At 36.8% G+C, this 21,787-nt stretch overlaps 1 protein-coding gene across 11 annotated transcripts in view; it reads right to left on the reverse strand.

The window, feature by feature from the left end:
• The window catches only part of AHI1 (Abelson helper integration site 1), a 223,593-nt gene that overhangs the window by 78,133 nt on the left and 123,673 nt on the right, over window positions 1–21,787 (reverse strand). The gene's annotated exons all lie outside the window — the stretch shown is intronic.

Consider the following 21,787-nt stretch of genomic DNA (forward strand, 5'->3'; position numbering starts at 1 on the left):
TACCACCAACTGTACTATCATATGCATAATAGGAGTCACAGAAGGAGAGAAAAGGGAGAAAAAATATTTGAATACATAATGGCCCTAACGTCCCCAATTTTGATGAAAAACATTAATCTGTACATCCAAGAAGCTAAACAAACCCCAACAGGATAAACTCAAAAAGCTCCAGATCTAGGAATATCATAATCAAATCGCTGAAACCAAAGACAAGAATCTTGAAAATAGCAACAGAAAAACATATCATGTAGAAAGGATTCTCAGTAAGACTAACAACAGACTTCTCATCAGAAAACTTGGAGGTCAAAAGTTAGTAGGAATATGTTTTCAACATTTTGTGTTGAAAGACTCTACCTATCATTCAATATGCAGCAAAACTATTCAATATGCAGCAATTAACATATTCCCAAATAAATGATAATAGAGATCACTACTAGCAGATCCACTCTTCAAGAAAAACTAATGGAGGTTCTTCAGGTTGAAACAAAAAGTCATTTGACAGTAACGCAAATCTACATGAAGAAATAAAGAGCAGCAGAAAAAGTAACTACATAGGTAAATATAAAAAGACTTTTTTTGTAACTTCTCCATTTGATTTGAAAGACAACTTCTTAAGGAAATAATTACAAAAATGTGTTGATGAGTTTACAGTGTATAAAGATGGAATCTATATAATAGTAGCACAAAGGAGACAAAAAGATAAAGAGCTGTATTAAAGTTTTTACATACTACTTAAATGAAGCTAATCCAAACTACATTGTTTTAAGTCAAAATGTTAACTGTACTTCTCAGTGTAACCACTAAGAAAACAACTCACAGAATATATATACAAAAAGAAAAAGGGAATTAAAATTGTATAGTAAAGAATATTAATTTAACCCAAAACAGTGAGCAATAAAGGAATAAAGGAACAAAAAGATATGTCAGACATAAAGAAAACCACATCGTAGACTTAATTCTACCCTCATCAATAATTACTTTAAAGGTAAATAAATTAAATGCTCCAAACAGAAAATAGAGATTACCAGAATGGAAAGAAATGATTCAACTGTATGCTATCAGAGAAATATTTTAGGTTTAAAGACAAAAAAAAAGGGTATGAAAAAAAATACACCACACAAACAAAAGAGAGCTGCATATCAGATCTCTGATATCAGACAAAATAGAATTTAAAACAAAAACTGTCAGTAGAGACAAGAATATTTTAATGATAAAAAGTGAATCAGAAAGACATAAGTAAGTATAAGTATGTATGCACCTCATATAGCCTCTAAGTACATGATGCCAAACTGATAGAACTAAAAGATGAAATAGTTCAACAACAACTGAAGCTGGAGACTTCAACACCCCACTTTTAATAGTGAATAGAATTAGGCCCAGTGTCAACCCAGAAACAGATGACTTGATCAAAACTACAAACCAATTAGATCTAACAGACATTTATAGAATGCTGCACCCAACAAAAGCAGAGTACTTATTTTTCTTATGAGCACACAGAACATTCTCTAGGATAGACAATCTGCTACACCCCAAAATAAGCCTTTATTATTTTTTTTAAGTTTTTAATTTTTTTCATGTATATTTTTGAGAGAGAGAGAGAGAGAGAGAGACAGAGCATGAGCGGGGGAGGAGCAGAGAGAGAGGGAGATACGAACCCAAAGCAGGCTCCAGGCTTTGAGCTGTCAGCACAGAGCCCAATGCAGGGCTTGAACTCACAAACAGTGAGATCATGACCTGAGCTGAAGCTGGATGCTTAACCGGCCAAACCACCCAGGCGCCCCTAGCCTTTACAAAAAAACCCTGAAATAATAGAAAGTATGTTCTATAACCACAATGAAATGAAAATAGAAATCAGTTACAGGAACAATTTGGGAAATTCACAGATGTGTGGAAATCAAACAACACACTTCTTAATAATCAATGGGTCAAAAAGACATCACCAAAGAAATTAGGAAAAGATACATGAAAAGGTAAACATAATGTGCCAAAAATCTATGAATGCAGCAAAAGCAGTGGTCTGAGGAAATTTTGTAGCTATAAATGCTTTTGTTGAGAAGAGAGATATTAAATCAACAGCTAATCTTATATTTAAAAAAATAAAACTAAACGCAGAATAAATAGAAGGAAGGGAATAATATAAACACTAGCATGGAAGTAAATGAAATAACAAATGGAAAAAAGAAAAAAGAAAATTAATAAAACTAAAATTAGTTCTTTGAAAGACCACGAAAATTAACAAAACTTTAACTAGGTTCACCATGGGTTGGAGGTAACATTCAAAAATAAAATCAAATATGAAAGAGAAATAGCAGTACTAGCCTTAGATAAATAAAAAGGATCCTAAGGGAGTGCTATTATCAACTGTATGCTAACAAATTAAATAGCCTAGATGAAAGGAATAAATTCCTATAAAGACACAACATTGACTGAACAAGAAAAAGAAAATCTGAATAGACCTGTAAGAGTAAAGAGACTGAAGTAGCAATCAAAAAACTTCCCACAAAGAAAAGCCCCCAAACAGTATGTATCATTGGTGAATTGTACCAAATGTTTAAAAACAAAATAACATCAAACTTTTGCAAACTTTCACAAAAAAATAAAAGAGAAATCAACACTTTCCAACTCATTCTATAGAGACAGTATTACTGTGATCCCAAAACTAGACAAGAAAACTACAGACTAAGATCTCTTATGAATATTTATGTAAAAGCATGAATAAAATACCAGTGAACAGAATCCACATGTAAAAAGTATTATATACCATGACCAAATGAAATTTATCCTAGGAATGACAGGTCTGTTTAACATGAAAATCAGTCAATGTAAAAGACCTTATTAATAGTGTTAAGGACAAAACCCACACAATTATCTCAACAGATACTGGAAAAGCATTTAACAAAGTCCAACAGCCTTCCCTGATAAAACACTCAACAAATTAAGAACACAAGAAAACTTCCTCAACCTGATAAAGGCTATGTGCAAAAAACACACTACTTACAACACACTTAATGGTCAAAGACTGAAAGCTTCCCCCCAAAGATTAGGAATAAGACAAAGATATCCACTCTTGCCACTTCAACACTGCACCAGAGATGCTAGCTAGAATAATTAGGCAAGGAATAAAAAGGCATTCAGATGGAAAGGAAGAAATAAAACTTTCTGTATTAGCAGATGACATGATCTCATATAGATAATCTCAAGGAATCTATAATTCGCTCCCCCCAACATCTTTTAGAACAATAAATTCAGCAAGGTTACAGAATACAAGATCAATATAAAAAAATCAAGTATATTGCTATGATATAAGCCGAGGAATGAATAATCTGAATACAAAACCAATTCCATTTGCAACAGCATCAAAAAGAATGAAGTACTTCAAGTAGAAGTCTAAGAGTTTTACACTGAAAGCCACAAAATACCACTGAAAGAAGTTAAAGACTATCTGGGGCACCTGGGTGACTCAGTTGGTTAAGCGTCCAACTTTGGCTCAGGTCATGATCTCACGGTTTGTGGGTTTGTGAGTTTGAGACCCACGTTGGGCTCCCTGCAGTCAGAGCAGAGCCCACTTTGGATCCTCTGTCCTCCTCTCTTTCTGCCTCTCCCCTGCCCATGCTCTGTCTCCCTCAAAAATAACCATTAAGAAATTAAAGAGTATTTAAATAAACTGAAAGATCCATGTTACTAGATTGGAAGACTTAATACTAGTAAGATTAAAATACTCTTCAATTTTGATCTACAGATTCAATAAAATCCCTATCAAAAAATTTGTAGAAACTGAGAAGGTGACTGTACACAATAAACCTAGTATTGCCAAAACAATCTAGAAGAAGAATAAAGTCGGAGGACATGCCCTGATTTTAAAACTTACTACAAAGTTATAGTAATTAAAACAGTAGATTACTGATTTAAGACAGGCATACGGAACAAAACAATACAATCGAAGAGCAGAGATATAAGTCCTTGCATTCATGGTCAAGAGATTTTTGACGAGGGTGCCAAGACCATTAAATGGGAGAGGAATATTCTTTTTTTTTTCTTTTCTTCTTCTCTTTTTACGTTTTTCTGAGAGAGAGTGTGTGAGCAAGGGAAGGCCAGAGAAAGAGAATCTTAAGCAGGTTCCATGCCCAGCCTGGAGCCCAGTCTCACGATTGTGAGATCAAGACCTGAGACGAAATCAAGAGTCTGAAGTTTAACCTACTGAACCACCCAGGTGCCCAGGAATAGTCTTTCTTTTTTTAAAATGTTTATTTTATTTGTTGAGAGAGAGAAGGGGACAGAGGATCCGAAGTGGGCTCCACGCTGACAGCAGTGAGCCTGATATGGCGCCTGACCTCACAAACCATTAGATCATGACCTGAACCAAAGTCAGAGGCTTAACCGACCGAGCCACCCTGGCATGCCAAAGGACTAGTCTTTTCAATAAATGGTGCTGCTAAAACTGGATAACCCACATGCCAAAAAAATAAAGTTGCATTCCTAAATCACACCATATGTAAAAATTAACTCAAAATAGATTCCAGAACTAAAGGTAGAACTAGATGTATAAGAAAACTGGAGTCATTCTTTGTGACCCTGGATCAGACAGTGGTTTCTTAGATATGACATCAAAAGCACAAGTGACTAAAGCAGAGAGTAGATAAATGGACTTCATAAAAATTTTAAAAAAAATATTGTGATTCAAAGGACACAAGAGAAAGACAACCTAAAGAATGCAAGAAATATCTAAAATCATATATTTGGTAAAAGATTTGTATCCAGAATATATAAAAAAACTCTTAAAGTCAATAATAAAAAAATAAACCTAATTAGACATAAGTAATACAAATATATTTACATCATGTTTATATTTATATATAATTTATATAATATGCAATTGATGTTTATATAATATGTTTACATTTATACATCATATGCCTGGCTCGGGGTAAGTACTCAGTAAGTGTTAGGTAGAACTATTATTATTTAACTCCTAAAGTTCTTTGAGTTATCACAGAGGGATTTTGTAAGAAAGTACTTCTGTAGGATGCCCAAGGGTATAAATGTGGTCCTATTTTTCAAATTAAATATAGAGTTGCTAACTTTAACTCGATTTCTAAAAACAATTCATTTCTACATTTGGCACAATAAGCTTTTAATCCAATATATACATATACATATGCATAACATATATTCACCTAAAAATACTTCTAATTTGTAATATAGTAAAATATAATTGCAATTTGCCAATTAGGAAATAGGCAAAGGATTTGAATAGACTTTTCCAGAGACGATACACTTACATCAATTCAAAAGATGCTCTATCATTAGTCACTAAGGAAACACAAATCAAAGCCAGAAGATACTACTCAACCACTACAATGGATATAATAAAAAGGACAATAACAAGTGTTAGTGAGGATGTGGGGAAATTTAAACCCTTGTACATGGCTGGTGGGATTTTAAAGGTTTAGACACTTTGGAGAACATTTGGGCAGTTCCCCAAAAATGTTAAACATAGAGTTACCATATGACACAGCAATTCCACTGCTAAATATATGTCCGAGAGAACTGAAAACATGTTCATACAAAGACCTGCACTTGAATGTTTATAATAGCTAAAAATGGAAGCAACCCCAAAACGGTCGATAGATTAATGGATAAAGAGTGGTATATCCATATAATAGAATATTATTCAGCCATAAAAAGGAATGAAATTCTAATGCATGCTACAACATGGATGAACTCTGCAATCATGCTAAGTGAAAGAAGTCAGACACAATAAGTCATAAGTGATATGACTTATATATATATAAAATTTATATATTTATATAAAATGTCAAGAATAGGCAAATACATAGAGACAGAAAATAGTATTTGCCAGAGGCTAGAGAGAGAAGGAAGCAAGGGGGGGTGGTTACTAATGAGCATAGGATTTCTTTTTGAGGTAACAGATACATTTTAAAATTGGAGAGTGGTGATGGTTGTAAAACCCTGTAAATATACTAAACCCCACTGAATTATAGACTTTAACAGGGTAAATTTTATGCTATGTGAATTATACCCAAATAAATCTGTGATCTTAGGGGCTCCTGGGTGACTCAGTCAGTTAAGTGTCTGACTTCGGCTCAGGTCATGATCTCGCGGTCTGTGAGTTGGAGCCCCGCATTGGGCTCAGTGCTGACAGCTCAGAGCCTGGACATGCTTCGCATTCTGTGATTCTTTTCCCCTCTGCCCCTCTGTGCTCTGTCTCTCTCTCTCCCTCTCAAAAACAAGTAAACATTAAAAAAATTAAAAATAAATAAAAATAAAAAGAGAGCATAGAAATTGTGGTTATGGGAGGTGAAGCTGGTTATGATGAATAAAACAACAGATGCAAGCAAAAATATAGAGATGGAAACCACAGTTCTTCACGACAGAGGGGAGAGGCTTGATTCTGGCTTTGGAAATGAACAAGAGAGGTTAGACTGTGGAAATATAATAGAAGAGAAAAAAAATGCACGTGAGACCTAAGAGAGATAAGAAAGCTTAATATGTATATTACCAAGGATTTTTGGTAAAAACTAAACAGCTGGTAGCACCAGGGACAGAAAATTAAAGTCCCAATGAAAGTCCTGGGGAAGACAGGAATTTTATTGAGCTGTACTCAATAAAATAATTAGGTTCTTTGAGTTAACAACTGTTAACAGCCTAAGTACGTATTATAAAGATTTTTCTATTAGAATGGAGAAAGTAAAGAGTAAGACCAGAAATATCCACTGAGGAATCATTCCATATCAACTGAAACTTGTGTGTACACAGTGAGCTTTGCAAGTAAGTCCCAGGGAAGAAGGGATAAGCCCAATCACCTCATTCTTGGGTAATAGTCACAATTACCTTCTCATTCCTTCACTCCACTTCTTCAAACAGCTGTCTGTGGCATGTGGGTAGCATAGTTTGAAGTGCAGCAGGTGTTTGTAATTTCCTTTCTCAAGGTCACAGGTGACTATGCCAGTGCACTCGATAAACCACAGCTTCTGGGCCCCTTTCTTCCCACTAAACCCCAAGATCCCCTTCTCACATCCAGATTATTCTCTGCCACTTATATGACTTTAACTCACCCACTGCTATTAAAATTGAATTATTTCCAGGAAATCTACTAAGACTCTATCCACTAACCTCAAATCATATCTGATTAAAACTTCTTGGTGGGTAGATGGGATATTTTCCAAAATATTTTTTGAAATTGGCTTTCTTAGATAACTTCCATGTTAGATTTATTAGGAGGGAAGAATTGTATTTGGTGGTACACCCCCCCCCCCAAAATCCAGGGCCTCATGACCCTTTTTAGCTGTTACTGTGGTCAGCCTTTCCTGTAGTGCTTAGCTGCCCTTCATGACCACCTCTGCCCAATCTTGTTACAAGTTACAGTGATGACACAAAGATCAGAGGAGACAATATACAGTATAAAGCCAGGCTCTTAAAACCACAAATTGTTTTTATAAGTGCTAACTGCTGTCAACATTACCAGAACTGTTCCCAATTTCCACAGAATCTGCCTTGTGCCACTGAGTAACATTAGAATGTAATGGTTTATTCACACTGGCTGATTCTGCTTTTAAGGGAGTTAATATTTTTGGTTCATCTACCATAATTCATTAACATATTCAATTTAAATATTTCTAGAAGAAGCTTAAAGACCTTTTGTGTCTCAGTTCCCCCACTGGCAAACGATGATAATAGTGACATTTTTATTTTATACAACTGTTATGATATTCAAATGAAACAACTTATTCAAATGAAATAACACTTGGCACAGTGCTTGACAAACAGTAAGTGCCTAATAAATGTTAGGTATAATTACTATATAACCCCTAAAGTTATTCAAGGTATCATGGAGCAATGGTGTTTTATAGCAAAATATTTCTGTAGAATACCCACACCTATCAACATGGCCATATTTTCTAAACCAAACAGATCTACTAACACCAACCCCATTTCCAAGAAACAAAATTTTATTTCTAGGCTTGGCAAATAAGCTCTGAATCCAGAAAAGGCCCTCAGAGAAGTCGGCTAATGTTGCCATAAAATATCACACCAGGCAGAGCTATGGTGACAAGAAAACTTCATGAAGTTTCATTCAAAACACAGAACAAGAAGTTTCATTTCCTCCAGGGATTTATCTCACTTAATCTTTATGCATCAAACCAATCTGTGACCCAATTATGCGGTTATACCAGGAGGTGTCTGCATTACTGAATGCTGTGCTATTTCTGCCAAAGACGGATCTCTGGGGATCCTGAGATAATGGCAGCGTAAAGAGCATCCAGGAAGAGGAACATGCGTGTTTTTACCAAGACAAAAAAAAGGATCTGTGGAACATTAATAGTGCCAGATGCCACATGTCCATCTGGGCAGGAAAAACAGAGCACTAGTTGGAGGACTTTTGATTACATTTCTCCCAAAATGGAAACTAATATTCCGGGATGATGAACGTTGAGTTTTTTCTTTTCTAAATGATTGCTTCCTTCATTTGATGGCATGATCGAGTCAAGTTTTGGTTTCTGCAATGGACTATATTAACACTTCCTTAAAGAATCAAATTTTATACTGATTATAAGGAAAATTTCAAGTAATCACCAAATCTTGTTTTATTTATTTATTCATTCATTCATTCATTCATTCATTCAATTTATTTTTACCAAATCTTATTTTAAATGACAGGCAAGTAAATGCTTTGCTAAAGCACATAATGCAATTAAGACTGAAATTTCTTTGAAATAATAACATCCCCCTAACAAAATTGCCCATAAATAAATAAATTGTTATTTTTATTTTGTTCACTGTTCAATATTTTTCTAATGTTTTGCGTAAACACAATTAGTAAGTGGTATTATTAAATCTGTCAGTGTTAAAGAGTTTGGGGAAGAGCTATTATCATACCTGAGAAAAAAATTCAGAATTCAAAAGAATTTTGACAGGCTGGATACTGAGCCCAAAATGAATTGATGAAATTCAACAAGGATGAATAACTATACACTTAGGGTTAAATGGTATTAAGCTAATACCTGAAAGATCATTGTGTGCTGGACACTGTACTCAGTACTTAAAACAACAGAACAACACTAATGAGGAAGGTACTGTTATTAACTCCATTCTCGATGAGAGGATGCTGAGGCACAGATCTGTAAATAATGGGAAATACGTTTTGACAGCACAAGCTTAAAACTTTAAGGAGTTATGGTAGGTCACAATTCAATATCAAACACAATATCCAGATTACAGAAACCAATGGTAATCACTATATTTTTCACTGCAATTGGAATATTAAGTTCACTGCTGGATATCAGTTTTCCAAAGAATGTAAACAAACTGGAATGGAATCAGCATAGAGTAAGATGAATAGAAGAAAATGGGTATTCTTAACCTAAAAAAGAGAAGGTCAAGATAAAATAGATGCTCCAAGCATCTTAAGAGCTGCATTTACAGAAGAGGAATCTGGGGCGCCTGGGTGGCTCAGTCAGATAAGCGTCCATCTCTCGATTTTGGCTCAGATCATAATCTCGCGTTTTGTGAGTCTGAGCCCCACCCTGGGCTCCTCACTGACCTGTGGACCCTGCTTGGGATTCTTTCTCTCTTCCTCTCTCTCTGCCCCTCCCGTGCACTTTCTCTCTCTCAAAATAAGTAAATAAACTTAAAAAAAAAAAAAAAAAAGAAAGAGAACCTGATTTAGTCTACCATGGTCTAGAAGCCAAGATACTAACTATTTGTAGTAAAGCACAAACTTGGGTAATTAATGAAAACACAATGCTTACAAGGTAGAACCAGATTTTGCTTATCAGGAAACAATGCATCCACAAGTAAAAAGATTTTGTCTTTCTCAGTGACACATCTTTCTCATATGTTGATGCTAAATAACTACAAATGTGTAGAGACTAGAAATGCCTCAACACTTGTTATCACAATATCCCATTATTAAGAAATAATGTAGTCTGGGGCGCCTGGGTGGATCAGTCGGTTAAGCGTCCGACTTCAGCTCAGGTCACGATCTCGTGGTCCGCGAGTTCGAGCCCTGCGTCGGGCTCCGGGCTGATGGCTCAGAGCCTGGAGCTTGCTTCCGATTCTGTGTCTCCCTCTCTCTCTGCCCCTCCCCCATTCATGCTGTGTCTCTCTCTGTCTCAAAAATAAATAAACGTTAAAAAAAAAAAAAGAAATAATGTAGTCTTGTAGTCTATTGAAAAGTCTTGGTGCAAAAACTCTGAGGCTTCTCGGTAACACGTTAACAAGGAAAAGACTTTCCTGGCTCTGTATTTACTATCTGTGATGCTGGGTGAACCTCTCCACTATTCAGTGCCTCAGTTTCCTAATTTATAAAGTGGGAATAATGATACCTACCTGAGAATTATACAGATGGAGAGAGAGTAGATATAAAGAAACACTGGTAACACAGTAAGTATTCAATATATGTATATCATTAATGTTCACAATAAACATTAATAAATAATTTTTTAAAAAGTTTGTTTTTCCCAGGCTTCAAGCTATACTACAAAGCTGTAATCATCAAGACAGTATGGTACTGGCACAAGAACAGACACTCAGATCAATGGAACAGAATAGAGAACCCAGAAATGGTCCCATAAACGTATGGCCAACTAATCTTTGACGAAGCAGGAAAGAATATCCAATGGAATAAAGACAGTCTCTTCAGCAAGTGGTGCTGGGAAAACTGGACAGTGACATGCAGAAGAATGAACCTGGACCACTTTCTCATACCATACACAAAAATAAACTCAAAATGGATGAAAGACCTCAATGTAAGACAGAAAGCCATCAAAATCCTCGAGGAGAAAGCAGGCAAAAACGTCTTTGATCTTGGCTGCAGCAACTTCTTACTCAACACGTCTCCAGAGGCAAGGGAAACAAAAGCAAAAATGAACTATTGTGACCTCACAAAATAAATAAAAAGCTTCTGCACAGCGAAGGAAACAATCGGCAAAACTAAAAGGCAACCGACAGAATGGGACAAGATATTTGCAAATGACATATCAGATAAAAGGTTAGTATCCAAAATCTATAAAGAACTTATCAAACTCAACACCCAAAAAACAAATAATCCAGTGAAGAAATGGGCAAAAGACGTGAATAGACACTTCTCCAAAGAAGACATCCAGATGGCCAACAGACACATGAAAAAATGCTCAACATCACTCATCACCAGGGAAATACAAATCAAAACCACAATGAGATACCACCTTCCACCTGACAGAATGGCTAACATGAACAACTCAGGCAATGACAGATGTTGGCGAGGATGCAGAGAAAGAGGATCTCTTTTGCATTGTTGGTGGCAATGCAAGCTGATGCAGCCACTCTGGAAAACAGTACGGAAGTTCCTCAAAAAACTAAAAATAGAACTACCCTATGACCCAGCAATTGTACTACTAGGCATTTACCCACGGGATACAGGTGTGCTGTTTCGAAGGGACACATGCACCCCCATGTTTATAGCAGCACCATCAACAATAGCCAAAGTATGGAAAGAGCCCAAATGTCCATCTATGGATGCATGGATAAAGAAGATGTGGTATATATATACAATGGAGTATTACTCGGCAATCAAAAAGAATGAAATCTTGCCATTTGCAACTACGTGGCTGGAACTGGAGGGTATTATGCTAAGTGAAATTAGTCACAGAAAGACAAAAATCATATGACTTCACTCATATGAGGACTTTAAGAGACAAAACAGATGAACAGAAGGGAAGGGAAACAAAAATAATATAAAAACAGGGAGGGGGACAAAACAGAAGAAACTCATAAATATGGAGAACAAACTGAGGGTTACTGGAGGGGTTGTGGGAGGGGAGATGGGCTAAATGGGTAAAAGAATCTACTCCTGCAATCACTGTTGCAGCTAATTTGGATGAAAATTTAAAAAAATAAAAAAGTAAATTAAAAAAATAAACCTCTTGTAGATCCTGGCCAAAAAAAAAAAAAATGTTTGTTTTGAGCGAGACTGCGTGCACATGTGTGCATGAGCGGAGGGGCTGACAGAGAGGGAGAGAGAGAATCCCAAGCAGGCTCCACGTGGTCAGCGCAGAGCCTCATGTGGAGCTCAATCTCACAAACCGTGAGATTATGACTTAAGCCAAAATGAAGAGAGATGCTCAACTGACTGAGCCACTGAAGCTCCCAATGATAGTAATTTGATAAAATTCTTGGAGATTCAGGATCATTAAGAGTATCGGTAATATAATAATAGGTAGTAATAATGTGTGCAATGTACTGTACTCAGATTGTAGTGCTGAACAAGAACATGCAAAATCACTCTTTTAACAAACTGGTGCTTGTCAGAGGGGCAGACAGGAAAAATGGATGAAGGGGGGGGGGTATGGATTTCCAGTTATGTACTGAATAAATCACGGGGACAAAAGGTACAGCACAGGGAATATAGTCAATGGTATTGTGATAGTGATGTATGGTGACAGATGGTAGGCACACTTGAGAGCACAGCATAACTACAGAGTTGTTGAATCACAATATTGTACACCTGAAACTAGTGTAACATTGTGTGTTAACTACACTTCAATAAAAATAAAATAAAATGCCAAATTGTAGAGTTGTTAAAACAAAAAACAAAAATAAAACCCAAACTCCTTCTCTTGATGTGTTACATACTTTACTATGGAGATAAATTCCTTTATTTTTTATATGTTTTTCTGCTATAAGACCTCACAATGGGTAAAACTTGTGAATTAAATATAACAGGGTTTGTGGAAAAGATGTGGTTGTTGCAGACTACTTAAAATCTATGGAGCTTTGTAACTAGGGCACTGACAGACACAGTAACAATCTTAAACTATGTACTAATGTGGCGTTAAATCTTGGCTGGTGTTAAATCTTTGAACTCAACATTATTGTCAGTCCGTCCTGAGACTGCAGCCCGTAAGCAGCATCCATGAGACCTCTTCTGAAATGCAGGTCCTTGAAAGGATTTACTGTCAACAGAGACCAGTTCATCAAAATTAAAAAGCCAACCCAGGTTTTAGACTTCATCAATCAAATGTCAATTTTTTTGAAATTAGGAGAAATGTCTTAGCTGCCTCTTCATTTGTATTAGCAGTTACTAAAGCTACTAAAATGGCCACTCAAAAAGGTACTTTAGCTTTTAAAAACTGCTCGGTCTTGGGGTGCCTGAGTGGCTCTGTCGGTTAAGAGTCTGACTCCTGATTTAGGCTCAAGTCATGATCGCATGGTTCATGAAATTGAGCCCCACGTTCGGCTCCACGCTGACAACACAGAGCCTGCTTGGGATTCTCTCTTTCAAAATAAATAGAAAAAAATTGCTTGGTCTTTCCATTAGACTGAGAAAGCTGGCCTCTGATTGCTTTCACAGTTAAAATATGCAGAAAAAATTCCTCTGCTTTCATACTGACATTATCCATTTATTTATTAATGCACACAAGCTAACTGAAACCACAGAAACACACAGAAAGACAGACTGTACTTACTTATGACAACAGTAAGTACTACAAAGAAAACAGGTTAGGGGGTTAAGCAGGTGATTTGGGCAGGGCATACCAGCACTTCCCCTGTATGGCATTAAACGGGGCTCCCGCCTTCTGGCTCCTGTCTTCCCAGTTTAAGTCTGTAAGGGAGCAGACACCCTCTAGCACTTGTTCTTTTTGCTGCTTGCAGGGGGAAAAGGACCAAAATGATTCCTCTGGAGTAAGGACCTATGGGAACCATGTGTTCATACTTCTAGGTATCTCGTTGGCTTCCCTAAGAAAGTACCTCACCTAGAGTCGAAACTAAAATGATTTTAATTTTTGTTTTCAAATGCTTAAGATATGCTATTTAAAAATATTTAGGCTCTTTTGACTTCTTGAGTCATGGTTTTGATTAGCCTATTCCTCAAGTTCTACCAATTTGTGTAACCGGATGTGCCATTTCCTGTGTTAGGAAAAATAGTGAAAGAGTTTAAAATGGGCAAAAAAAGATTGCGGGACATTCCTTCAATAGAATATCAGGCAGCCTGGCCAGTGCCTTTTCCCCACTCTACTACACATGCTGTCTAAACCATCTGTTGGCTCACTTGCACAGATATCTGAACACCATATTCTATTGCTTGGCATCATTTCACCACGTACTGGGCTTACGAAGGTGGAGAGATTCAGTCCTATAGGAAGGGACTTAGTTTTTGATCTACTGAAGGCAGCTAGCCTGTGTCCACCACATAAGTGGCACAAAATTTCCAATAGCAATGATGGTGATGGGCATTTGTTACACGACGTGGTGAACATAAATGCCATGTGTATAACATAAGGAAGTGAATTCTAACTGAATCCTGAGGACGAGCTGAAGGAGAGAAATGATGATTGTGCACTCAAGAGATGACTATCAGAGATTTGCTTAATTTTTATGCTTTAGTATGTTCTTTCCTAACAGTAAGGGCAGCTGAAAAAGATACACAGAACTTTAGATCCAGAAATGGACTTGAAAGATCAACTTCTTCAACCTAATTTTACCAACTAGATAAGTAAGTCCCTTGGCAATGGACCTTGCTACAAATGCCCTACCCTACTCCTCTGCCAAATGCTAAAATCTGGTCTGCATCTTTCTCCTGCCCCATTTATATTGCTAGACCTTTTCTTCTGAGAAATATTCATTTTGAATGTAATACTATTGTATAAATACCTAAATTTCATTTTTCACTTTTGAAGAACATGGAAGAACATTTACTTTGCACTCTATATAGATTAATCTCATGACAGCTCTTTTTGCTAAATGCTACTTTCTTTTGTGAAGTAAGTCAGTGACAAACACAGAAGGCTGAGTCAACTGCTATTCTATTTTCCATCCTCCTCTTGTAACAGGCTTCCTGAATTCATCCAGTTCTTCATGCCTCCTAGTGTGACCATCTAGCTTCCTTTCTAGGGCCCTGTTCCCATCTCTCCCAAAGCTTCTGGCTACGAATGACAGAACAAAACTCCCTCCATTTCCACCCTCCCCAGACTTCCAACACGCTACACTATTCCTGATCTCTTCTGACATTCTTCTCATTTCATCCGTCTTCTGTGAAGTTTCTTCTTCCAACCTTTAGAATATGGACATCCCTCAGGTCCGGCCTGTCTCTTTGCTCTTATTTATTCCTATAGTTTCATCATATTTTCATGTATTCAGCTAAGCGTTATCTAATGACAGTCTATAAGCAATGGTACGACAGACACGGTCCCTGCTTTCATGGAACTTACATCCTATTGAGGAAGACTGGTGATAAACAAGAAAACAACTAAATAAAAAATTAAAAATGGGGATAAGTATTAAGAAGGAAAAAATAAGGTACAATAATAAAGACTAATCAGGCAGTATCTACTTCAGATAGAGCGGTAAAGGAAAGTCCTTTGAAAAGTTGACATTTACTGGGATCTAAAGAAAAAGGCTGTTACGCAAAAGGTGTGTATATTCCTGGCAGAGAGACCAAATGCTCAAAGGTCTACAGGTGAGTGGGAGAGAGCTTGGCTGTGTTTGAGGAACTCAGAGCAGAGAGTATCATAGGGTAATGCTGGAGACGTAGACAGAGACCAGATCATGCAAGGCCCTACAGGCCCTGGGTTTTATTCTAAACATAAGGAGAAGTTACTGAAGAGTGTTAAGCCAGAGGGTAAGCCATTATGACTTAGATTTTAAAAAGATCACTCTGGCTGTCATGACTTTCAGACTGATGAATACCAACACATGGAGGGTTGCCCAACATAGTCCCAGTTTAGGCCCGTTGTCCTGGTGTAACTGGACTTCTATACCAACTCCTTTTGAGTCAGAATATGTAGTAAATACATACATACTAAAGCAAACTTTAAAAAATGAACACAGAAAAACAAAGAAGGTTGGTCAAGACACAGGCAGGCTTTGTGGCAACCTTCATCAGATTCCCTTGTCCCTGATGCCCCTGACCTAGGTGGGACCCTGGTGTCCTCCCTTTGATTACTGACCTAGCTTTACTTCTCAGGCTTGTGCTATGTTCTTGTCCTCAATATCTGGCCATCTCTTGTGATGAAATAATATTCAGTATCTGGTATACAAAAATATACTGAGTGGGGTGCAATGCATCTTAACTCATTTATTCCTCATAATAATCCTTGAGGTAGGTATTATCCCTACTTACAGATGAGAAAACTGAAGAACAAAGAGCAAAAGAGGCTTGCCTAAAGTCATGTACAGCAAAAGTAGCCAAATGGGACATGAAGCCAGGTAATATGGTTCTGAACTCAAGCGTTCTTCATCCCGAGTTGTCAGCACAGAGCCCGAAGCAGGGCTCGAACTCACAAACTGCGAGATCATGACCTAAGCCGAAGTCAGATGCTTGACCGACTGAGCCACCCAGGCGCCCCTTCATCCCGCTCTTCTGATACTGTTACTTAATGTGAGAGGCCCAGACACATTTAGGGAACTGCAAGTAGTGCAGGGTATTGGGGAAAAGCTGGAAATAAGTTTAGAAAAGTAGTAATAGGACATCAAATGGCATGCTAAATAGCTTAGTTTTCAACTGGTAGGATATGGGGTGCACCACAGGATCCTAAATGCATGGCCATTCTTATCTTTTGGATAAATAGTTCTGTGGAGAATGGATTTGGAAGGTGAGTAAGAGGAGACTGGTTTCTGACTCAGCTTGTTATAGAGACTGGATATGTGCCTCCTTCCTGCATGGGGTTTTTGAATGACTGTTGTCAAGAATCTGCTTGCTCCCTGCCCATGATGACAGAAGGACTTCCCACAACTTCTGCCCGGGCCTTCTGACTACTGCTTGTCCCGTCTGGACTTCAGAGCTGTAGAGTCTGGTTCTATGAAGCACAGCAAAGTTAGACCTTCCAACTCATCCTCTCTTCTGAGTTCTAAGCCTATATTCTCAGTTCTTTGAACATTTCTACTTGTTCATGGCCTCTGGCTACCTGAAATTTAACATTCTCTAAAAATCATCAAGTCAGAAGAGAATTAGGGAAAAAAGTCTAAGAAAAACGTAAATGTCAGAAGAGTATGCTAATGGGAAAAATCTACACGAAGCATCATAATTTACAACATGTGGAAAAACAACTAACATCTACAATACTTAATAAAATTGTTATATTATGGACAACTCACAAGTGATCTTAAAGGAAAACCTATTTTGCATTTGTATTCGAATTTCAACAGGACTACTCTGAATTGCTACTTTATTGATAAGTGAAACAGATTCTTTTATGACAAGTTATAAATGCTTATAGTTTATCGGTTCCCTCTCCACCCTGCAATTACCTACAGGAAGAGATTGGCCATGGTTTTATTTTATGAGTTTTATAGGGGCACATTCACCCCAGTTTGCATACTATGAATTCCTGGAAAATTCTACAGATTGGAAAAAAAGAAAGTGCTTTCTTCAGATCAAAAGAAGCACTTCACTTGAACTTCTGTATTTATCCATAAATACACAGCCCCAAATACTATGTTAAAATGTGAAAGACAAATTTTACATAAATATATGTATAAGGCATAGTATACTTGTGTGTAATAATAGAATAGATAGCAATCTTGTGAACTTACACAATGGGCTAAACAATGACACAAACCTAACAACAAAGACAACTTAAAGTGTCACAGAGGGGCACCCGGGTGGCTCAGTTTGTTGAGCATCCAACTCCTGGTTTCAGCTCAGGTCATGATCTCATGGCTCATGAGACTGAGCCCTGCCTCAGGTTCTGCACTGACAGTGTGGAGCCTTGGAAGTCTCTCTCTCCCTCTCTCTGTGCCCCTCCCCCACTCATGCTCTCTTTCCTTCTGTCAGAATAAACTTAAAAAAAAATGTTGTAGAATAAAGACAGATTATCATAGAATCCAAAAGAGTCTCAGAATAAATTTTAATTTGTAGGATTCAGATCAACACCTTTACGAATAAGTTTAGTGCAAACAGCAAGCAACATCATGAACATCTCAGATATTTTTCCAGAATAGTAAAATACTGTAAAACATATTAAAATTTACTACTGATGAAACATTACGTGTCAAAAACTTGTCAATCAAGCCCTGAGAAAACCTAGAGGTATAACTGCAGAATGGATAAATTAAAAGTTTGTTAAATTCAACTTACAAAATGAAGAATAATGAATGAATAAATTTCTAATCAGACTAGGATATTTTAATTTCTAATAATTAATGAAATATTTAGATGGATGGCAAAAGTATCCCATAACTGGTATAATCTTAATGAGATAGCCTGGATTTTGTTTCAACCCGTTGTGGCTGATGCAAGCTGTAATTATATACACTGCCAGAAAATCCATTTGTTAAAAGAAAATTTGTTCTCATTAATGCGGATTGTGGGATCACTGAATAAAAGAGGAAGAAAGGAGTAGTATTAACTAGTGTTACAGGTTTGGAATGCAGGAGCTTTATAAAAATCAGCAATCAATTCAATAGGCCATGCTGATGTCTGAATTTTTAACATACCAGTTTTCGCTAGAAGAGATTCAAAAACAATTCTTCTCAAATCACTAAAAATTCTGTACATATTCAGCATGGCTTATCGTGTTTTAATTCCAAAAGAAAACATACAAAGCTATGGGAAGTTCTATGCATATGGCAGGTTATGGGCAGGTTTTAATAATCTCAATAAGACCAAAGATTTACAGAGACTTCCTTATGCTAGTTGTGATTTTTCTCTGATTTACAAATGAGTCCTTCATTTAAAGTGAATATGAGACTCAAGCCTGTGCTTACTTAACTATTAACTAACTTTTACACCTGCCTTTCAGGGTTCAGACAATGACCTCTGATTAATCTGAGTCTGATATTATCCTTAACAGCAACTCGTTCTTAAAGTGGCATGATCTAATTATCTTCATGTAATCTAATATCATATTTGCTTTTCCTATAATAGTAAAGTGTTTGAGTGACTACCATTCAGGACAAAAAGAAAGCCACACATTTAACCATCAAATCTGAACTAGGACATCAGGTATAAGAAAATAAAAGAAAATCTGGAATACATGAGTAGGTAAAACAGGCTACCTTCACAAAAGAACTGTTAGGCTGATGTCCAATGTCTCACCCAAAACACTAAATACCAGAAAGCAAAAGAGGATCAATTTCCATAATGTTCTGAGGGGAAAAGTTTATGTCCAAATAATTAAAAACCCTAGCAAACTCTTATTCAAAGACAACTGAGATATTTTAAAATACGCAGACTCAGATACTCAGATAATATACCTCTCACATTATATTTCTGGAAAAAAATAGCTTGAAAATATACTGTTGGATACGAACAAAATTAAGAGCTCAAAATGCAAAAAAAAAGTGAGTAGTGAGGTTTGATTCTCTTTGAAGGAGGAGATCATGCCATGTGGGGATATTCTGTTTTACTTCTATTGAAGGCATCTCAAAAACACACAGGGTGTTATTTAATGTCAGAAAGAAAAAAATTCCAAACAAAAAAATTAAAGCTCATGTGTTAAATGAACAACAACAACAAAAAGAAACAAGACAGTTCAAAAGAGAGTGGGAGAGAACACAACAAAGAGGTGGTTTTGTTTTCAGGCTAACCTATACTTAAAGAACACCGCATCGCATTAGAACACTATAGGATCAAACTCTCCTCCATAACCACAGATTTACTGAAAAGTTCATTCCGATTTGGAATGTCAAGAAACACAGTTTTTGACAGAGGCCTGAAAAAGTCTCATTTCCCTCACCTGCTGAACTGCTGTAATTAGCATCTAGCACTCTCTGGGACCCAAACCATCTGTGGTGGTTCTCAGAGCAACAGGAAAGTGGAGGTGATAACAAACAGAGAGGTGACCTGGAGGCTGGTGGTTAGGAACGAGGTCCAGGAAGTCACTCAGGGACCTGGCCTCAGCCATTCTAAAACCCTGGTCCACCGCCTTCTTATCTTTTCTCAGGACCCCAGAGTATCTCTCCTTTTTGGGCTAGAGTAGTACCAGGTTTGAACTTACAAATACTCTACTTTCTTAAAGTTTTCAGACAGACTTTTTCCTATTTCTTTTATCTCTAAATATTTTCTTCTCTTAAACCCTTTAAGGAAAAGAAGGGCACACACTACAAAGGATGGAAATTAGGTAACACTATTTCCGTGAAAATCAGACTTTTCCTCTCCTGGGGACCAGAAGACACTGGGTAATGAACAGACTTGTGATTCTATTTAGAGGTTATGGGCAAAAGGCCAAAGTTAACTGTCAGCAAGGTAGAGGACTTTTTGGGAATGAGGGGGCAGTAGTAAACTAAGTAAACTAGTAAACTACGGAGTTTGTAGTAAAGAGACTGAAGGAGCTCAGAAAAACATACCAAAATGCAGCCTGGCTCAAGTGAGGGCTTGGAGAACCAATGCATGTTTGGGGTGTGCCTGTATAAACCAAATATATTAAAACTTACAGCTTTATAGATCAGAAATGTTATTAATATATTAGGAGCTATAATTTAATAACCCAACTGAAAAAAACATAAAAAAAAGACCAACAATACCTAAACCCTTATGTATTAGATTTTGTTTGGTTCTTTGGAGTCATTCTGAGACTGTTAGGGCATTACTGTAAACATTAATGCCATTATTTCTCATGATTTCATGAGAAGTCAGTTCTATTATTTCATCATTTAGTTAAGATGGAAATCTACAATCAGCCTACAGAGTAAAACAAAAAAACTGTTAGGTTACACTTTTCTGAGTTCTAGAATGTACCCAAAAAACCCCCAACAAAACCAGAAATGGAAACACAGGTGCTGTAGGAAAGCCTATAGGAATAAACTGAATTTCAAAAGTATGTAAAATCATCCAGTAAGTATCTTTTTCAAATACATTAAGGGGTTCCAGTTCAAGATGGTAACACAGGAAGATCCTCAACTTACCTCCTCCCACTGACACACTAAGTCTGTAGCTACATGTGGAACAATTTCCTCTTAAAAAACCAAAAGGCTGGCTGAATGAGGACTACCCCACAGGCAAACAAGAAGAAAACCACATCGAAGCATGTAGGAGAGCCTAAGATACAACCTTGCCATAAACCCCCACCCCAGTGAAGTGACCCACAACCGGGAGAAAAGGTAAAACTGGAGTTTCTCCTCAAGGAGTAAAGGGTTCAAACCCCACCTCAGACACCTCAACTTTTAAGACCTACACCTGAGAGAAAATAAATTATTTTCCATAATTGCTAGTCTGCATTTTTTAAATATTAAAGAATACAGTGTACATGTTATGACTACTTACTGAAGTTTAACTGCAACACACACAATAGCCTAGTACTTTTAGGATTACAGTGGTGCTTAATTCCTCAAACACCACTTTTCCAGAGCCCCACACAGTAAGTTATCAAACAGGCTGGCTCAATCATATGAATTTATTACAAATGGAAAATGGAGGCAACCTGCCAGTGAGGAAAATATTATCAATAAAATTCAAACACAGTTTAATATTGCCTTTATTTTCATAAAAAAGGCATTACCAAATCTTTCTAACAGGAAATGATGAACTGTATGGAGTATCTAAAAGACTTAACACACAGGAACGATAAGAGAAACAAGATTATGCTCAGTGAAGAGTAAGCTATATTTTAGGCTGTATTATTTTATGAGTCTTTCAAGTGGGAATTGGCCACTGATACATGTTTCATTCAAATATTATATTTAGAGAACAGAAGGGAAATTTAATTGTTTTCCTTCTACATTATCTTATACGGTTATCTTTAACATAGTAAATAGGTATTATAATTGTTAAATGCCTTTTGTTGTCTGGTAGTAATAGAAGGGGGATAAAAGTTTTCACTTCTCTAATAATAAAGCATAGTGATTCATA

Source organism: Panthera onca, chromosome B2 (genome assembly GCF_046562875.1).
Source record: "Panthera onca isolate mPanOnc1 chromosome B2, mPanOnc1 haplotype 2, whole genome shotgun sequence".
Classification (NCBI taxonomy): Eukaryota; Metazoa; Chordata; class Mammalia; order Carnivora; family Felidae; genus Panthera; species Panthera onca.